We start from the raw sequence: 21,274 nt of genomic DNA, 5'->3' as shown, positions 1-21,274 counted from the left end.
GACTCATTCAGCACTGATCCCCCCCTTGAACAGGATGAGTCTCTGAGCCAAAGTGTTGGCACCAGATCTGGGGGGGGGGTGTTGACTCTGTGGGTTTCAGAGCTGTCATTTCCCCTGGAAGCCTCACCACTGGACAGCTCGGGTTTGACTCCTTCCTCAGACTGGAAATCTGGGCATGGTAGGAGCTTAATAGTGCCGAGAGTTTTGGCTCCAGTGAGGTTGGCTATGGCTTCTCTTAGTACCTCTGCCTTCAAGGTGGTGGAGTGGTTATTTTTCTCATCCAAGATTTTCAACTCTTGTTCTTGGGATCCTAACCCTATCCCTCCTTCGGATCTAGCTTATGAGCCTCGTCTGCCTATTCCAGCTGGCCTGTATGAGCTTCCAGGCAATTCCAGTCCAGGAATATCGTGCTTCTTCCGATACCTCTCCAGATCATCCCACTGAAAAGTTTTCCCGGAAGAGGTTGTGCAGGATGAGACACTTAGATTCCCCCAGGAATGTCTGAATGAAAACACAGATTTTTGATGAAGGGGAAGGGTCCCCAGATCACCACCAAAGACATTCCAGAGGTCTTTCACCAAAAAGTGGTTGGTCCTCTGAACCCCCTTCCCAGGCATCTTTGGTGTTCCTAGGAGCCTTTTTTCCAGCCCATCTATGTCTTGGGGTACCCCCTGGTGGATGACCTCATAGACCTGTCTCCTGCTGGGCATGAAAGGAGCCAAATACTATAGAACCAATTCCCTGTCATCGGGATAAGATCCTAGCTCCACCCAAGGACAGACCCTTTTGTAGTAAGGGAATTCCTGTAGATGTTATGGTTGTTGCGGCAGCTACAAAAAAGAAGCTGGCTAAACAGAGCTCCACTGTCCATCCACCTAATACAGAGTCTAGGGCTTTGGACAGGTTTGGAAAGTGCATCTACTTGTCAGTGGCCTTTGCTGTATGGTCACTTAACTATTTGATACATTTTACTAGAATACAGGGAGGACTGGGTTAAGGACTCTCTAGCTCTACCTCTGGGTCTGTGTTGGCAGAGGAACAAAAGTTTTTTTCCTTGCAACTAGCCACCCTCCAGTCCATATCTAATGTGTCCATGAGGTTAATCTCTCATGCAGCTGAAGGTTCCTCATGGGCCGCTGGTTCAGACACTGACATCAGGAGAAATGCTTGGATGCATTTGTGTGATTTTGTAGAGCCCTTCAAGTCTTCCTTCATCAATGCTCCCTTTGATCGATCTTCTTTGTTTGGGCCCACTGTTAAAGACACACTTTCCTGTAGTGAACAGGATGGAAAGACCTTGTCTGCTGTGGGAATCCGTTTTTTTACCCCACAATGGTCCTTTTCCAGGAATCAATGTGGTGGGAAAAAGACATGGTTCTGAAAATCTTAAGGTCATTTTGAGAATTCATGAGGGGAAATTTCTTCCAGAGGCAGAGGGGGAAATAATGGAAGATGCCACCCTCGTGGCAGAGGGAGGTCTGCAAAAGCAAGGGTTCTTGAGTTTCGTTTTCGGATAGACCCTTTTATTTTTGCCTGGAGTCAGTTGGAGGCACTTGTCTTTGCACACAGACACCTGGGCAGCCATCAAAAAAGATTCTTTTTTTTTTAAAACACCTTTACTGAATTATCACTTGTGACATAGGCAAATTTACATTTATATTAAAATAATCAAACTGTATTAACAAGTTCATGTTTACAAACATTACACTTCACGTATATTGCTATATATCATATAACCTAAGCATCATTACATAAATTATTCAATTCCTGCCCTTTTTTTAAACAAGAAACATCTTTATTAAACCATCACTTATGATATAGGCAATCATGCATGTATATAAATGAAAACAAACCACACTGACACAATCCTATTTGCAAGCATTTTACATCATAAACCATACTGACACACTCCCAGTTGCAAACATTATACATCACTTATAATCACAAAAGATTCTTTGGTGCAAAAGATCATATCCACAGGTTATTTATTTCCCTTTTGCAAATTCCAACAACCAAACAAATGTCTCCCTGATGTATTATGCAGTCGACAGGAGTTAGCAACTCTAGAAATTCAAAATCTGCTAGACAATAGAGTCATCCAAAAGGTCACACCAGACCAAAGAGGATCCAAAGTTTACTCAAGGTTCTTTTTAGTGCCAAAGAAAACAGGGAACCAGATACCAAATTTGGATCTCAGTCAACTGAATCAATTTGCAAAGAACTCCAAGTTCTGGATGACTACTGTTCATTCCATACTGTGTCTTCTATGGAGGAAGGACTGGATGTGCTCCATAGACTTCCAAGATGCACACTATCACATCAAAATGAACAGACATTCTTGGAGGTATTTGCACTTTCATCTGGGGGCCAGTCATTATCAGTTCAGAGCCCTGCCCTTTGGTCTCACCACAGCCCCAGGACTGCGCAGATTCAGAGTGTTTCTTATTTGGACGACTGGCTCCTCACTGCCCCAACCAGGCATCTACTTGAGGAAACCAGGGATTACTTACTCCATCTGTGTCAGTCCCTGGAGATCACAATTAATCTCTCCAAGTCCCACCTTCAGTCATTTCAAGTCTTGGAGTCCAGAGTAGCTCACCTGGACATTGTCAATAAGTTGGCCTTTCTGCCACAAAAGAGTTCACACCTTCAGACTACATGTCAGTCAAATCTTATAACATCCTTCTCCTCCAGCAAAACTGGTTCTTCAAACCTTAAGTTCTGTGGCTGCAGCGATTAATCTGCTACCCACTTCTCACCTTCATATGGGAGTTCTCCAGTGGACTATGACAGTACAATAGATTATTCTTCAACCTTTGAGTCATCCTATAAAGTTTTCTTGGGTTTGAATTCCCTACTTTGATTGATCCAGTCTACAATGTTTGTCAAGGACTTCCCTTTATCCTTCCTCCCCCAGTGACCACATTGACCACAAATGTCTCCCATTTGGGTTAGGGAGGCATTTCTTGGGATGGACTGTTCAAGGTATGTGGTCCTCAGAAGATACAAATTTGCATATAAATATCTTAGAGATGAGAGCAGTCCTTTTAGGGTTGCAGGCCTTTCAGAACTCTTTTCCTTTAGGGACAGTTGCTGTCCAGATGAACAATATGTCAGTAGTATGGTACATCAACAAATGGGGAGGAACCAGGTCCTACCCCCTTTGCTGAGAAGCAATGTGAGTTTGGCAGTGGTTGAGCTCTTCCAACCGCTTTCTGGAAGTAATGCATATATCAGGGAAATCCAGCATTCTAGCCGACAATCTAACCAGAACTATTCTGATGCCTCACAAGTGATCTCTCAAATCATACAGTAGCAGAAAGGATCTTCTGCCCATGGGGTCAACCTTGCTGTGATATTTTCGTGTCCGTCTCAACAAATGTGTATTTTTTTCACTCTAATTTCCCCTCAGGGGGAGTCACTGAGAGATGCTGCAATCCACATTTGTCCCTCTGGTCTGCTGTAAGCTTATCCTCCCCTACCACTAACCCTTAAATTTCTTCAGAAAGCACTTCAGTTGAAGAGCAAGGTTATTCTCATTGCTGCTTTCTGACCTCAGCAAGTTTGGTTCATCTTCCTATGGTCTCACCTTCTGCGTCCTGCTTGGACATTGGACCCCAGTCCAGACCCGGTTTTTCATCTCTCAGGAATGGCTCATCCAGACATTCCAAGCCTCAAGTTGACCACATGGTTTCTCCAATTTCAATGATGGCTAGACAATCCAGGCTTTCTTCACCAGTTTGCCAACTTTTAATATCCTCTCAAAAACATTCCATCAGGAAAATATAAAAGAGTAAATGGAAAAGATTTTCCTATTGGGCACAACAAAGAGAATTACACCCCTTTACTGCTCCCATTCCTGCTGTATTAGATTTTCTTGCTTGAATTTTTCATGAAGGTGATAGTTTCTCCACCATTAAAGTTCAGCTAGCAACCATCTCTAACTATCACAATGGAGATGATGTTTTTCTTCTAGATTCATCTAGACCATGTAAACTCCTTAAAGGCACCTTTTTGCTTAGACTTCCAATTAAAAATCCTACTTCACCTTGAGATATTACACTTGTGTTGCAGAGTTTGGTTTAACGTCCATTTGAGCCTTCATCCAAGTCTGATCTCAAATTTCTTTCTTGGAAGACAATTTTTGTTGTATCTATTATTTTAACAAGGCGAGTTTCTAAACTCAAAGCACTTTCTTCAAAACTGCCTTATCTGGTTTTCCATAAAGATGGAGTTGCCTTATGTACTAATCCATCTTCTTTACCAAAAATAGCCTCTGAAATGAACATCAACCAAGAAATCAATTTGTCAGTCTTCTTTCCAAATTTTTCCAATAAAGGAGCGGACATGCTTCACCTTTTGGATCTACATAGGCAGCTTCGTTTTTATTTTCATAGAATGAAATATCTTAGACTGACCAACTCTTTGTTTTTTGCAGGTCACAGATTGGGAAAACCAGTATCTAAAGTCACCTTAGCTAGATGGATTTCAGATTGTTTTTCTTAGGTTTACTTTTTGAGATGTTTATCTCTAATAAGACATCTAAAAATCACTCTAATAGATCTATGGTTACATCATCTACTTTCGGGGTCAGAGCTTTCATCGATTATGATTGTTCTGCAGCCACTTGGTCCAATTTTCATACCTTTATTGCTCATTTCAAGGTGTACATCATATCCAGGAACATGGCTGCTTTTGGTTCTGCGGTACTCATGATTATCCTTCCATGAGGGCCACCCAGGATGTCATAGCTGGGAACTCTGTCAATACTGACAGTTTAGATGACTTTGCTACATCTTTGGTTGCAGAACAGAAGTGTTATATGAATGAGATAGTTTTTAAGGTGAGTCAATTTCAAACCATGCTTTGAGGAGTGTCTTTGAAGGTGTGGACAGAGTTCTTAGAAATGCAGCTGATTCTGTTGTATAGAGAAGGTATTCTTGGTTACATAACCATAATTTTTAAAAATGAGATTTTGAATGCTCCTTTAAATTCCAAACCAAATAAAAGGGTTTCCTTTCCCAAAAGAGATGATTCATGTGCTGATGAATGAGTATGCCACCCTGTCCCTTCTTTCTGTATGTCTTTTCCTTTCCCTTCCTCCAGGCTTTAGTTTAACCCAGCAGCCTGGCTATAAAGCATCTCAGACAAATGGGTACAGAGAATAATTCGGTGAAAATACTCTTGGCAATGGACAGAAATTCATCCCTTCAGGGAAATCCCTCCTCACTCACAATACCAGAAACATCAGTTCTCTCCTGTGCTTCTTCACATGTTGCAAGCAGAGGTATAGAACCAGTTTCTGCACCACAAAAAGGAAAAGGATTTTGCTCCAGAGTCTTTTTGGTACCCAAACAGGAGTTATTGTGAAGACCAGTGCTGAATTTGTCTTGCCAAATACCTTTCTAAAAGTACCCAAGTTAGAAATGCTCACCTTGAGGCGATCTTACCCCTTCTTCTGGACCACTGTTTCTTGGTGACTTTGAATCCAAAAGATGCTTATCACATACCATGTGCCACCAAGATTTTCTGTATTTGGCTCATATTATCAGTTTTCTATATTACCCTTTGGACAGTCTGCTGCTCCTTGTGTATTCATGAAGTGTATGGCTCCAGTTACAGCTTACTGCAGCACCCAGAACATCCACCTTTTCCCCTATTTTTATGATTCGCTGATTTGTGCTGTGTCTTTCCAGGTGATAAGTATGAATTGACAAGGTCTCAACCATTCTAGCACACCCAGGCTTCAAGTTAAATCTACAAAAGTCTTGTCTTACACCCTCTCAAAGAATTGTCTTCATGAAATGTACGATAGAGACAGAAATGAAGGGCCTTTGTACTGGAAGACTCCTGACGTACTGGAACATTTTCAGAAATTACTCTCCAAGAAGCTTCCTCAGCTACAGAGTTTCTAACAATTTTAGGTCTCATGGCATCAGTTGTCTTCATGATACCACTAGCTAAACTCCACATGAGAAAATCAATGGTACTCAAAAAAAAAAAAATTGCTGGTCCAAGATCCTGCATCCCTTACATTTCCAGGTGCTGGAATTTGTGAAATGAGTGTTACAGTGGTAGAAGGATCAGAGGTCTCTCAATCCAGGCTTACCCTTTTCATTTCAGACCACAGTTCAGTCAGTCCATGTGGACATGTTAGATTCTGCATGGGGAGCAATGTCCAGGGGAGTGAAAGTGCAAGATGAAAGGGGGGTCTTATGGACACTACAAAACACTTGAAAATAAAAGAAATGTTTGCAGTGATTCAAACCTAAAAAGTTCTTCATCTCCAGATCTCTTAGTAGTGGTCACAGACAACATAGGCATGTAGTACGTGAAGAAACAAGCGGGTTCAAGATCAATGCCCTTTTTGCCAATTGGCAATTATGGCCTAGGAGCTAGGTTTACAGCATTCTGTGGCAGTTCAGGGCTCATGCATCCCATCAGAACAAAACAGTGGCAAACATACTAAGCAAATCCCACATGGACCCTCATGAGTGGAAATTCGAGAAGGAGGTCTTCCAGGATTTGGTCCAGATGTAGCAAACACCTGAAGTAGATATGTTCACTTCCTTTCAAAACAGACAATTTGAAAACTTCTGTTTTGAGCTATCCTTGCAGTCATGCATGGGGGACAGGCACAGTATCGTTCTTTTGGATGGGAATGTTCCTTTATGCATTTCCACCCTTTCCACTGATATCCAAGGTACTTCTAAAGATTCAGAACAAATTACTAAATATTATTGTGGTGAACCTGCCCATGCAAAGCTGGTTCTCCCTTTTGAAGAAAATGGCCAAGAACAATTGCCACAACCTTCCTCACACTGTGGTACTGCTCATACAGTGCTGTGGCGACTGGTGTATCCTAACTTGGAGCAATTGCAACTGACAGAACCTGGATGATTCTATATTGATACATTTAGGCACTTGTTCCATGAGTATATGAAGGAGGCAAAAAAACTTGCAACTAGAAAATTTTGTTTCTAGTGGAAGAGGGACTAGTATGGTGTCTACCCCTCTGGTGTTAAAATTTGTGTGAGCTACTCAATAATGGCTTATCTTAATATCTGTCAAGGTGCATCTCATGGCCATCTCAACTTGTCTGCCCATGCACCCCTTTTTTTTGCTGTCAGTTTGTGAAATTAGTGTTGGACTTGAGACTCTCTCAAATGCAAATTCCTCCTTGGAATCTTAACTTTATTTTTGAACAGTTGACAACCTCTGAACCTGCTCTTCTGGCTGATTTGAAGTTCATCACTTGTTAAACTGTTTTGCTTATTTCTCTGACATCTGCTAGATGAGTTTCTGAGCTATAGTCTCTCATGATGGGGCCAGTCTTATCTGATTCTCTACAAGGAGAAGGTTGTTCTATGCACTAATCCTTCTGTCTTGCCAAAAGTTGTTTCTGAATTAACCTTGAATCAAGTTATTAAAGTCTCAGCTTTCTTTCCAGAACAATAAAAACAAGTGAGCGAAGATTCTACACACCTTGGATGTGCACAGGCAGCTGAGGTAGTACATTGGCAGAATTTAGTCCTTCAGGAAAGCTGAACAGCTGATGTTCATCATCATATTGATCACTGCTGCTGTAGCTTTAGCTACATATGGGTTATATCCTGCCAAGGATACAACAGGTGACCAGCTTCAGGGTACCTTCCGCACACCCAAACTATTAGGCAGTCCAAGATAAGCTGACTAAAAGACAAGTTTAGGTGTGAAGCCGTTCAGACATTTACTGACACAGAAGAGAATGCTCCTCTGAAGCTTTCAAGGATCGACTGTCTGCTTGTTCTGTTTATTTATTTTTATTTATTTATTTATTTAAATTTCTTGACCGGGAGTGTCCAACTGGACGTAGGTCCATTTTCAGTGGAGGCCCGGGGAGAAAAGCTCCACAGTAAAATAAACAGACAGTAGTTACACTGGATTTCATAGCGATTAACAATTTAATATAGCAATTACTTACAGCATATTTACAGATGAAGAACATAGTACATCAGTAGACAACTAGAATCTTTATCTGTGAAGTACATAACAGACATTAACAAATGTTACAATAAGAAGTTCCTGCTGTATAATAAGTACTAGGCTTATGAGCATCTGAGCTTGCTATAATCAAGGTAGTTAGTGGAGTGGAGAGAAAGGTAGTGGTTGGATGGGGTGGATGATATTAGAGTGGGAGTTGCAAGGGCATAGCCAGCATGTCTTTAGGTGCGCTTTTAGTAAAGTTTTGAAGTGGGTGCATGATGGTACGGAGGTAATTGTGAGTGGGAGTGAGTTCCATAATTTGGCTATGGCGCAAGAGAATACAGCTTCACCAGCAGAGTTATTGGCTTTAGTGATCTGCAAGTGATTTTTGTTGCTGGATCTTAGTGGTCTGGTGGTGCGATATGGTTGGAGTAGATTCTGGAGGGATGGGACATTTAGTGGATGGTTTACTAGTTTGTGGGCAAGTGATAGTTGATACCACTGAAGGAGGTGAGGGAGTTCAAGCCAGCCCAGTTCAGCAAGTGAGAGACAGTGGTGACTACGGTAGGATGCCCCTGTGGCGAATTTGGCGATTTTGTTGTAGCAGGTCTCTAGCTTGTTTAGATCACATTGCCTTAGGTTAGTATATATTGGAGAGGCATAAAGTAGGGTGGAGATAAGGTGGGAATTTGCTATTGAAATCTTTGCTGCTTTGGTGAGAAATTGCTTATTACTGTAGAACGCTCCTAGTTTTTTGTGGACTTTTTTTATGATCATGGATATGTGAATGTCAAATTTTAGTTTATTGTCTATTTCCACTCCTAGCAATTTGGTGTGTTCAGTTAGGTATATAGTGGTGTTGTCTTTGCTGTGATGTTAAAGTGAGAGTTGTTTTGAGTATGTTTGGTGGGTTGGAAGATGAGTAGTTTAGTTTTGTTTGGGTTGAGTATTAATTGGGCATCGGATAACCATGTTTCAACAGAGGAAAAGGCTTCCTGTGTGACTTTTTGCAGTTTGAGTAGGGACTGGGCTGAGCAGATGATGGTCGAGTCATCTGCGTATTGTATGAGTGTGCCATGTTTGGTGGCAGAGGCTAGATTATTGGTGTAAACAGAGAAGAGTAGGGGTCCAAGGATGGATCCTTGGGGAACCCCTATGTAGACAGGTAGTTGGGGAGATATGTCATTCTGCCATACAATGGATTGTTGGCAGTCAGACAGGTAACTCTGAAACCAGTTGGTGACTGATTGTGAGAAGGATAGGTTATTGAGGATAGAGATAAGTTGTTTGTGTGGGACCATGTCAAATGCTTTAGATAGGTCTAGGAAAGTAGCAGAGGAGAGATAGCCATTGTTTTTATGCTGAAGGATAGTGTTAGTAAAGGAAAGTAAGGCAGTGGTGGTGCTATGGTTTGGTCGGAAACCATGCTGAGTACTGGAAAGGAGGTTGTTAGTAAGTAGGTAGTCTGAGACCTGAGAGTGTATGCATCTTTCCAGTATTTTGGAGAGTGGAGAGAGAATAGCTATGGGGCGGTAATTGGTTAGTTCTGTGGAGGGTCCGCCTTTGTGGAGGGGAATTATATGTGATACTTTCCACAGTGTGGGAACGTAACTTTCTGACAGAGATCGGTTAATCAAGATGGACACTGGGTAGGCCAGAGCATCAGCTGCGATTTGTAGGTATTCACTTGGGAGGTTGTCTGCTGCTAATTTGGTGGGTTTAAGTTTAGTTAAGAGTTTTTTTATGTTGGAGGTACGTACAGGAGAAAAGGAGAAGACAGTGGGGAGATTACTAGTTGAAGGTGTGGGTTGGAGGGGAGGGGGGTTGTGTTGTTTAGCTAGTGATAGTATGGTTTGGGTGAAGTGTGTGTTGAATGAGGTAGCAATATTTTCTGAGGAGTGAGGGATGTTAGGAGGAGGGGTACTGACTTTACCTGGGTGGAGGATGGAGTTTATGGACGACCAGAATTGTTTGGGGGTGTGTTGTGAGGAGTCTAGGGCAGACTGGTAGAATTGGAATTTGTCCTGTTTTATTAGCTTTTTGACTCTATTGTGTAGTTCTAGGAATTTCTGTCTAGCTGAGGGGGTTTTGGTTTTGCGCCAGTGCTCCCAGGCTTTATCCCTGTTTTTCATTTCTGACTTAGTGGTTTTCTGTAGCCATGGGGAGGGTTGTGCTTTGGTTCTGGAAAATCGTATGGGGGCATGGTAATTAAGGATGTTCAGGAAGGTAGTATTAAAAAATTCAACTGTGTCATCTAGACTGAGGTACTTTAGAGGATGCCAGTTACATTCTTTGAGGGATGAGATGAATGTGAGTGGGTTAAAGTTTAGTTTTTACGATTTGACGGTAGATGACAGGTTTAGCTTGGTATAGGTATTTTTTGAGTAGGAATGTTGGGGAGTGATCACTGAGGCTATCTGATAAGCAGCCTGTTATATATGACTGGGGGCTCTTACTGACTAGTATTCAATCCAGGGTAGTGTGCTTGCTGGAGTTTTTATTTATCCTGGTTGGTGACTGGACTAGATGGGTGAAGCCATGAAGGTGTACATGATGGGTTGGATTGTTGCCAGAACAGGATTGCCAGTCAATATTGAAATCACCTAAGATGATAGTTTCTTGGGGGAGATGGTGGGTAGACCAGCTGAGGAGGTTTTCTAGTGGAGGGATGTTTTGGCCAGGTGGGAAGTAGCATCCAATTATGTTGATGGTTTTGTTTTGGTTAATTTTGAGGTTGGTATATATTATTTCTTCATTGCCTATTTGTGGAGCTGATGATTTTAAGATCTGGATGTTTAGATGCTGTTTAAATATTATAGCTACACCACCTCCTTTTTTGTTTAGCCGGTCTACTCTTAGTATGCCGTAACCTGTAGGGAGTATTTGCTCACTGGTAATGTGAGGTTTTAGCCAAGTTTCTGTCAGGATGACTATATCTGGGGAGTACAAGTCTATGGTGGCATGGAGTTCATCGACTTTGTTGGATATACTTCTAATATTTAGGCTTAGTAGAAGGACATCACTTGGGTTTCTATTGGCTGTAATATGGGAGAAGTTGTGGTTTCAAGTCTGATTATGAGGATTGGGGTTGGAGATGGTAGGGCCAGGGTTGGGGTGGATGTCTCCACTTAGGGCTAGTTTTGATATGCATGAGATTATTAGTTTTCTCAGTTTTTGAATGTGTTTGTTTATAAGGGAAACTTTATGATTGTGCTCTGTGGGTAATAGGTATGGTGGGAGGGTTACTATGTTAAGTTGTAGGGATGCTTTATGTTTGAGTAATATAGTTGGTAGAATATGTGGGGGGTGCATAGGGATGGTTCTTGAGCTGGTGGGAGGGGAGCTGAGATTGGGTGAGACATGAGTGGTGGTGTGAGTAGTAGTACAGTGGTAGTGGTTGAGTGGGGGAATGTTGGAGCTTTGGTAGGATGTAAGATATGCAAGGAGAGTGCATGTGGTGAGCATAGGAAAGGTATTCTTGTACATGTTAGTTGAGGAGGTGTGATAGTAAAGGGAAGATGGAGGAGGTAGTATTGGATTAGCACTGTGGTTGGCTATTGGAAAGATGGGAGGGGTTTGAGTGCAATAAAGGTGGGACCACTGGGGGCGGGAGGGAATAGGGGCAGGGTGGTAGCGGGTAGAGACCCTGTTAGTTGCTCGTATGAGGGGGCTGGAAACAATCACAAAGCAAAGACAAGTATGTGTTAAGAAACAATCACAATTGACCAAGGACTGCTCTGAAACTGTAAGTCATTTCTTAATTTCTCAGGTGGAAAAACAGGATAACCTTGTATCAGTAGGCTACTGTGGTCATAGTTTAAATTAACAAACACACAGTATTGATCAGTTATGGATACTATTTGCTAACAGAAGGGAATAAGAGAACGTGGAAGATGTGTGTGTGTGTGTGTGTGTGTGTGTGTGTGTGTGTGTGTGTGTGTGGTGGGGGGGCTGCTTACAAGCCAAAGCAGAGTGCTCTCCAGGGGAAAATGAATATTGGCTCAAACAGGTAGACACATACTCTGTTAACTTTACCTGTTTGCAGACAGTTCAGACCCGGACTGCGCTTTTCTTATAAGAATGATAAAGGTGGTACAGCAGTTGAATACTTAAGAGTGGTGTTAGGTCTAGAAAAGAAGAGTACAGAGAGGAGTAAGCACTTTGAGATGGTAAATATATATTATAAAGATTATAAAAAACACACTGAGCAAATAGCTACCACATGCAGGGCAATTTCCTGAACCAACTACTATATGCAGATACTGAGCCAATTGGAAGAACATTAGAAAAAAAAACCCAGACAGTTCCTTTTCTGGGCAGGTTAAGTTCCCTTTGGGGAAAATACATTTTGTTATATTGCTGCTTTATCACTTTCCTCTATTTTTTAAAAGCAAAGAGTGTTGTGATTTAAGACTGTAATGAGACTGTAAAGTACTTTAAGACAGAGAGATTGTTTTTCCTGTCAGTTTAAAAGTGTTGTAAAGTAAAAAAAAATGAATTTTTTTCCTGTGGAGAAATTGTGTTTTGTGTTTTTTTTGTTTTTTTTTGTGGGACTGGCATTGTGTCTTAAAGTTCTTTTAACCTTGATTTTCTGTTGTTAAAAAAAGTAACTTTTGTGTACTGGTAGTGTTTACCAGCATTTGCTGCTTGTCTTCTCTGGGAAAGAGGTATCATTTTCATTTTCACCATGGGACAGACTATGGGTCCCAATGCTGATTCTTCTTCTAGTCACAAAAAGAAAAACAAATATGCAGACAGCCTGTGCTACCACAGCAGGCTAGCAGTTTGCCTCAGCCACAGGTAGGTGACTTTGCTGTGACCATTTGTTGTACCTCAAACCACTCATCCTTTACCCCGGATCCCTCTGGTGTAGCATTTGCAGCCACAATGGATTGGGGTTAGGCAAGTACCTGCAGGTGTTGAAGTCCCCTCAGTGGGCAAATAGGAAAGACACTTCTTGTCTGTCCTGGGGAGGGAACAGTGAAGATTTTCCTGTTAGGCTTGAATGCTATGCCCATCCCTGGGGAAGCTGTGCCATTAGTAACACAGCCTCATTTTTCCTGTCAAAAAGAAACCAAAAACCAAACATTTTTCTGTTCTTCTTCAAATGTCTAAGGACAGAAGCAGTTTACTGGATCTGACTCAGGGTTTTATTCAGGGTATTGATCCTTTTTGAAAAGTAGTTTCTGGTAAGAAGGATGCCTCTTTTCCTGAAGAGTTTCAAGATTTTGAATCTGCACAAGCAGATTCAGGGATGGATACAGGATTTCCCCCTCATTTCTGATTCAGACTCAGAGTAGAGCTCAGCTTACGATTCTCCCTGTGGGGGTTCTCTCCCTTTGCAACTGTTGCAAGAATGTGCCAGTCTTTTCAGTGGGAGAACACTGAGGTTTCTCTGTCCCTCAAATACTATGACTTGTTACAGAAGAATTTCCAGATTCTACACCCAATTCCTCTTGTCCTGCCTGCTTTAGAGGATGTGTGTTACTGCCTGCAGTTTTCCTGATACTCAGCAAGCTGTCCCTAAAAAGGCAAATCAAATGTATAAAGCTACTCAGAGTTTTAAATTTTTATACACTTTCCAAAATTTGATCTAACAGCTGTAGATAAAGTTGATTACATTGCTGCTGAATACCTAACTGGTTCCAATTCTACTATTCTGATAAGGATGGAAAAATTATTGATGGGTATGGAAAAATGTATATACTTCAACTTTTTTCAAAATTCTGAATTACTAGGCTCATATGTTATGATTAATTGTGAAAGTATAATTGCTTTATTTGTAGTTTCTTCTTGTGAGGAAAAATCTGCTTTAAAAACTTAATTAGGAGTAAGTCACTTCTCATTATCTAAGGTGTGTGTGTGTGTGTGTGTGTGTGTGTGTGTGTGTGTGTGTGTGTGTGTGTGTGTGTGTGTGCGTGTGTACTACTTCCAGGACTATGACCATTGGTACTGTTTTGAGGAGTTTGCAATGCTGCATTCTTAGAACCTCCCAGTTGATAAAAATGAGATTTGAAATTCATTTGTGGATAGAGTTTGTGTTTGGCACATCTGCTGCAGACGTGATCAAAAAGTGATATGAAAGGGGCAAGCTGATCTAGGAAATCTTTGCAGATTTTCCAGCACCCCTTTCCAAATTTCCCAAGGGCTTTTCTATCGTTTCTTCCAATTTTGTCAACAAGCAGAATAAATAATCTTAAAATACAGGTAAAACAGATAATCTGATGTTGTCTGCTCCATCTCCCTTACCCATACTGCAAGCTCAGTCTTTAACTTAGATATTTTCTCTTTCTTTTCTCTTCCTGCCTTTTTCTCCATTAGCTTTTACTGTTGTACTATCTCTTGTTTGTTTGTGTGTGTGTGTGTGTGCTGTGTGGTAGGATGGATAAGGGCTTTAAAAAGTGCATCTCTTGCAGGCACAAATTGCCTTACTAGGATGCACACCTTAAGTACGTTTACTGTCTGGGTCCAGAGCACTTGCACTCTGGTTGTTCTATCTGTGAGAGCTTTGGCCCGCGCTATCAATGAGTGCAATGCCAAGCTCATGTTAAAGGGCTTTTGCCCTCTAGCTCTTCCAGTTTTGTGTCTACTTCCAGGGCTTCTCTCCTTGATCACAAATTTGTATCCAAGAAGCCTCGGCTGCTAGACTGTAGGCATTTTAGGAGGAGGTGCAAGAGGTCTTCTTCAGCCTTCACTTCTGGGAAGGCTCCCTTGGGTTTCCTGGGTCCTAAGGTCCATTGACTTTCAGATTCCTCGACAACATTGTCACCAACTTTGGCTCCGCCTCAAATCACTTTTGGTGCTGAAAGCAACAAAAATTGCTTCTCTAGCTCCAAGCATTCTGAGTACCTTCCTCGTTAAAAGGGCACCTTTGGGTAAGGTAGCGGCCCCCTTTTCTCCTTGTACTCCTCCCCTTTGGTTGCCAGAGTCCTCCCCATCTCCACCCTGTTTAAGTGCCTCCATGGCTCATATCCAGCATGCAGGGTTATCTTCCCATAGACCCTCAAAGCCATCCTTGGTGGTCTCATCTGTCTAGTCATCAAGGTTAATGGGTAGCATGAAACATTCTGATCTAGAGCAGCTGACGAGGTCTTTGTTGCAGGCACAGATGCAATTAGGGCTTATTCCTTCAGGTCTGGTTCAGATACCAGGACCGTTTACTCCATCTTTCATTTTTCCTCCCTTGGCCTCTGTGGATTCTTTGGGGGCAGTCATGTTTCCACGCTCCAGATCAGATCTGACAGCCTGGCAGTCTCCAGTTCTATCCTGTTGCTTGAAGACCTGACACAGACTTTTGGGGCTGTCAGCACCTATGAGCCATGGCATCAAGGCTGGAGTGTCGAAGTTAATGGTTCCTGCTTTGGGATCATCACTCCCTCTTGGAGCTTCAGCTTTAGACAGCTTGGCTCCAATCTCAACATCTCATCTAGGGTCTGCTTCCTAAGGTTTGGGGCTGGCTTCTGTACCTTCATCTGTTCCTCTAACTATTCATCAGCCTGCTCCGAGACAGCCTATGTCAACCAGCCTCAAGGCTTCCCCCTTGGTGGGGGCACCTGACTCTACCCCCTCTTCTCCAATTTTGTCAGAGAGGTAGAATTCAGGAAGAGAAAGTGCAAGAGGAAGAACTTGGATTTCCCAGAGCAGTCCCTCACTGAGGATACTGACACAGAGGAAGGAGAGGGTTCCCCCAAGTCCCATGTGATGATGCGTCCTTTGGTGAATTGTTAGAGCTGTTTCAGCAGTGTGGGGGCTAGACCACCAAAGCCCCCTCGCAAGAGGAGTCAGTATTGTCTGGAGGCCTTTGGTGTGGGCCCATCCAAACCTTGGTTGGTTTCCTCTCCAGGTGCCCTTATAGACCTGGTATCCCAGAGGGTGCAGAAGGAAGCTGGACAAAGTTCTTGCCCCCTCCCCTGAAAGACAGGCCTTATTAGAGCAGGGGCCAGACACTGATTCCATTGTGGAGACAGCAGCCACAAGAAAGGAAATTTCTGATGAGAGCTCCTTGATTCATTCCCCAAACAGGGAGCCTTGGGCTCTGAATTGATTAGGGAAGTGATCTTATGCCTCATCCACCTTTGCTTTGATGGCTGTTAACTACTTATCACACTTGACAAGGCTTCAGTGAGACCTTGTCTCTGAAGTGTCAGGCACCCTGAAGACACAACAGTCTCCTGATAACCAGAAGGAGCTGGAGACTCAGTTGTCCTCCTTGACTTCCATCGCCAGTATGTCAATGAGACTCATCTCTAACATGACTGATGGAGCGTCCAGAGTGGCAGTTTTCTGGATTGTGATGTGCCACATCTGGATGTGGTTGTGCTGTTTTGTGGATTGCTTCAAAACATCCTTCATCAATGCACCTTTTGATTGGTCTTCCTTGTTTGGACCCAAGGCTAAGTACACATTCACGAGGGATGAACAAGAGGGTAAGACACTGTCTGCCATTGGAGTTCACTTTTTACCCCCCAGTGATCCTTCTCTGGGAATCAGAAAAGGGGGAGTGACTCTTCTTCAGGAAGCTGCAGTTCTCTTCCCAGGACAGTCCTCCAGAAGCTTCCTCTCGAGGGCGGGGGGGGTCATAATGGGTGCTGCCTGCTGGGCAGAGATGGTCTGCAGAGTCAGAGTTTCAGTGGGCTTTTTCTAGCAGGCCATTTCAGCAATCTTGAAGGGTTGCCTGACTGCTCATCTCTGGAGGCAGTCTGGGGTCATCCAGCTCTCAACCCCAAAACACGGGAGACCATCACCTTAGATACCTGGATGTTGAGTTATATCCAGAAGTTATGTCATGCCCTTTATAGAAGTGTTAAACTGTCTCCCAAAAGTCTTCCAGATGTTCCACCCTATTGAAAACTTTACTCAGTGACAGAGATCCAAAAGCTGCTTACAAATCATGTCATTGAAGAGGTTCCACCAGATCAGATAGGATCCAGGGATCTATTCCAGGTTCTTTTTAGTTCCAAAGAAAACAAAGGACCTCAGGCCAGTCTAGGATTTAAGCAAACTAAAGAAGTTTATCAAAAAGACCAAGATCTAGATGGGTCACAGTGCAGGTCATATTGAGGAAGAACAATTGGATGTGCTTGATAGGCCTCAAGGACACCTGCCATCACATCAATATAGACTGGTGTTTCCGGGAATTCCTTTGCTTTTGGCTGGTAGCCAATCACAGCTAGTTCAGGGTCCTGACATTTGGTCTCACCACAGCCCCTTGGGTGTTCACTAAGTGCATGGCAGTGATCGCAGCCTAGTTCTGGCTGCAGGGATTTCAGGTCTTCCTGTACCTGGATGATTGTCAACTCACCACCCCCACAAAGGCATTATTGATTTCAGCCAGGGACTCCTTGCTCCACCTATGTGACAACTTTGGCATCACAGTCAATTACTCCAGATTGAGCCTTCAGCCTGCTGCACAAGTCTTAGCATTCAGAGGGTGTCATCTGGACATGGTCCATCAAACTGCCAGGTTTGCAAGTTCCAGAGTTTTCAGCCTTCAAGCTCAGGCCCTGTCAGTTCTTGCAATTCCAAAACCTCCAGCTTGTGCACTTCTAAGGCTTCTGGGTCTTATGGAGCGTCGATAGGACTGGTCCTTCTTGCCAGATTTCACATGAGGACCCTGTAATGGACTGTGGATGTTCAGTGGTCCCTCCTTACATATCTGTTGCATTTCCCAATAAGGCTGACGAGAGCATGTCACAAGCAGATTCAGTGGTGGTTACAGTCTCCATTAGCAATACAAGGAATACCATTTGTAATTCCTTCTCCATTTCACATTCATATCAGTGTTCTGGAGACGAGACCAGTATTCCTAGCATTGCAGGCTTTTCAGGCTAACCTCCCCATGGGTGTGGTTACGGTACAGATGGACAACATGTCAGTCGTTTGGTATGTCAACAAAGCGGGGGAACACATTCTTATCTTCTTTGTCTGGAAGCCATGATGGTTTGCAGTGGGTAGTCTCCTCTCAGCAGTTTCTGGTGGCAATGCATATCCTGGGGATGTCCAACATTCCAGCTGACAGCCTCAGCAGGAGCATTTTATTGTCTTTCGGGTGGCCCCTAAATCTGACTGTGGCAGCTTGCTGAGTTGTTTGGCGAAGGCTTTAGCTGTTCTACTATCACAGTTCACTTAGTAGCCATTTTTACCTTTTCCTTGGCTTTCCCCAAGATTTCCCAGGTTTTTCTCAGAGATGCTTTTCTTCATCCTCCAGTATAGGATCCAGTCCTTATCTGGGATCTGCATTTTGTTCAGGTTCTAACTGGTCCTCCTTTTGAACCTTCAGCTTCCTCAGATTTGAAGCTGTTGTCCTGGAAGATTTTGTTTTTGGTTGGGATTACCTCTGCCAAAAGGGTTTCAGAATTGCAAGCACTTGATTCTGCTCCCCTTACATAATGTTCCATAAGGATAGGGCTTCTCTTTGTACAGACCTTTCCTTTGTACCTAAGGTTGCTTCCAAGAATAACTTTAACAATTCCATTCATCTTCCCATATTTTTCACAGTTTTTCCAACAAAGGTGAATACCTTTTGTATTGTTTGGATATGCCTAGGCAACTAAGATTTTATCTTGACAATAACAAATCTTGTAAGAAATCTAACCAGCCATTTGTCTACTTTTCAAAATCCAAGCATTTTTTATCCAAGAAGCTGTCAGATTGCATTTTATTTGCATATTATTTGAAAAGCAAGACTCTTCTACATAAGCCTAAGGGTCATTCAGCTAGAGGCATAGCTACTTCTATAGCATTTATTTCTAGAGTACCTATGGATGATATTTGCACTACTGCTCCCACTTGGCTGGGCCACCACACTTCTGTGTTGTATTATAAGCTGGACATTCAGTCCAGGTCCAGGGCTTCATTTGGTTCTACTGTGTTGAGGAATATCCTTCCTTATTTCTTCCCAAGCAATTGTTGTGGCTGGGGACCCTGTCCCACAGGTTGAATACTAATGGAGCAGACAACACCGGATATGAAAGTTGTGTACTCACTATAACACTAGATCTGTGTTGTCTGTCTGTGTGGTTCAGCCTGCCCACCCTTTGGCCCTGACCTTATTGCTGATTGGCAAGTCTTCCCCTCTGTGATGACTGTACAGTGGAGTATCTTCATTCAACTCTCCTAGAGCATCACATTTCCCCATGTGTTTTTTCCTTGCATTTGTGGGAGATGTATGAATTGGTTGGATATGTTATCATATTTTGACAAATGGGGCAAACTCGAGCTGAGGATTTGATGGAGGAGCAGGAAGTTATGTGTAATAGAGGTGGAGTGAAAACGGGCTTTTGAATAGGGTGGTGTCGGATCAAAGTCCCACAGGGTGAACCAGATAGAGACACGTATCAAATTATCTGTTTAACTGTATTTTGTTAAGATTGTTTATTCTGCTTTTTGACAAAACTGGAAGAGAAGATAGAAAAGCCATTGGAAAATTTGGAAAAGGAGGGTTGAAAAATCTGAAGAGATTTCCTAGATAAGCTTGCCCCTTTCATCACACGTTTTGATCACCTCTGCAGCAGACAGGCCAAACACAATCTCTATGCAAGAGTGAATTTAAAATCTCATTTTTATTAGCTGGGAGGTTCTAAAAATTCATATCATTACGGTGAGTACATAACTTTTGTTTTAAGAAGAAATAGCAAGGGGGTTCCAAAAAGTCATTCTGAACCTCCAAAACAAAGGACGTTAGTCTGAGACTTTGAGACCTTGTGACCCCCTCCCACTCTGGCCTCTTTTTTCTCAGTATGAATTTCCATTTTTCTGTCTGGCAACAGATTGTTTCAGACAAATGGATTCTGAAAAAATTATTTGTCAAGGTTACAGATCACGAGAGGAAATTCCTCATTTCCAGGGAGTCATTTCTCATCCTCCAGATCAGACACTCTTGTTTCCACTGGGTCTGCATCACATGCTGTTCCAAGAAGTGATCAAACCAGTTACTCCTCCTCAAAGATGTTCCTAGTGCCAAAGAAAGAAAACGCTTGGAGACAAGTTCTGAATCTTTCTTTCTTAAACCTATTTGTGATGAGTGCCCAAATTCAAAATGATGTCACTTTGTAACCTGTTACCTCTTCTTCCTCTTTTAAGTTTCCTGGCAACATTAGACTAAAATATACTTATCACAGCTCTATTCATCCAGACTTCAGATGTTTCTTAAGGCTTTGTGTGTCTGGATCATATTATTTCCATTCCTGATGCTTTGGACTATCCACTGCACTAAAAGCATTCACAAAGTGCCTAGTTCAAGTTATAGTTCATTGCAGGCTACAGGGTATCGAAATTCACCCATATTTAGATGACATGCTTATCTTTGTAGAGCCTTTTTCAAACTGCCAGGAATCTCTCTCATAGGCAGGATCTCTTACACATGGTCGAATTCCAAGAGAACATTTGAAACTGTTTCTTGACTCCTTCATACATGATTGTGTTCCTGAGATGTAAACTAGATACTTCAGTTCAGTGAGCTTTTCTTCCACAGAAAAAAAATAGATCTATATGGGTCGATTTCTAGTGTTCGCCACCCAGACTTCAGTCACTGCAAGGGAATACCTTAGGATTTTGGGTCTCATGGCAGCTACGATTCTCATGTTAACCCTGGCAAGACTCCACATGAGAAATATATAGTGTTATCTGAACTCTCTTTTGTCCCAGCACCAATTTTTTTTCAGATTCCAGTGCTGGGGTTTGTCAGAAGATAAGTAATTTGGTGGAGACAACAGATATCCTTAAATCCAGATCTCCCCTTCTCCAAATCAATTTGGTCACCACAGATGCCTCAGACTTTGCTTGGAGAGCACTTTCAGGAAGGATAAAAGTGCAGGGGGGTGTGCAACACCAAGAACAGACACAAACATGTAAATATCAAGGAGATGCTTGCCCTGATCAAGACATTCAACTCCCTGAACTATCTTTGGTCCTTGGAACCTCTTCACAATGCCACAGTCATGTAGTACATCAGCAAACAAGGGGGAACCAGGTTGTACCCCCTTTGCATACTAGCCATGTTAGCTTCGGATATAGCTTGACAGCACATTCTCACTATACAGGCATCCTACATTCCATCTGAGCAAATTGTGTGGCGGACAAGCTGAGCAGGGCCAGGGCAGACCTTTACAAATGGAAAACAGATCAGGGTGGCCTTCAGGGATTTGATCCATGTGTGGGGAATTTGGGTAGTCATCTTTTCCTCTCTGAAAGATCAACTGGCAAGATTCTATTCCAGGGCTGCATACAAGATGGCCTGGAATACAGATGCCTTTTTTTCATTGGACAGGAGTATTCCTGTATGCTTTTCCACCCATTTCACTGACATTTA

This window comes from Protopterus annectens, chromosome 2.part0 (assembly GCF_019279795.1).
Source record: "Protopterus annectens isolate FY-2018-M chromosome 2.part0, PAN1.0, whole genome shotgun sequence".
Classification (NCBI taxonomy): domain Eukaryota; kingdom Metazoa; phylum Chordata; order Ceratodontiformes; family Protopteridae; genus Protopterus; species Protopterus annectens.
The sequence above is the reverse complement of the archived record's forward strand: the minus strand, read 5'-3'. Positions refer to the sequence as shown.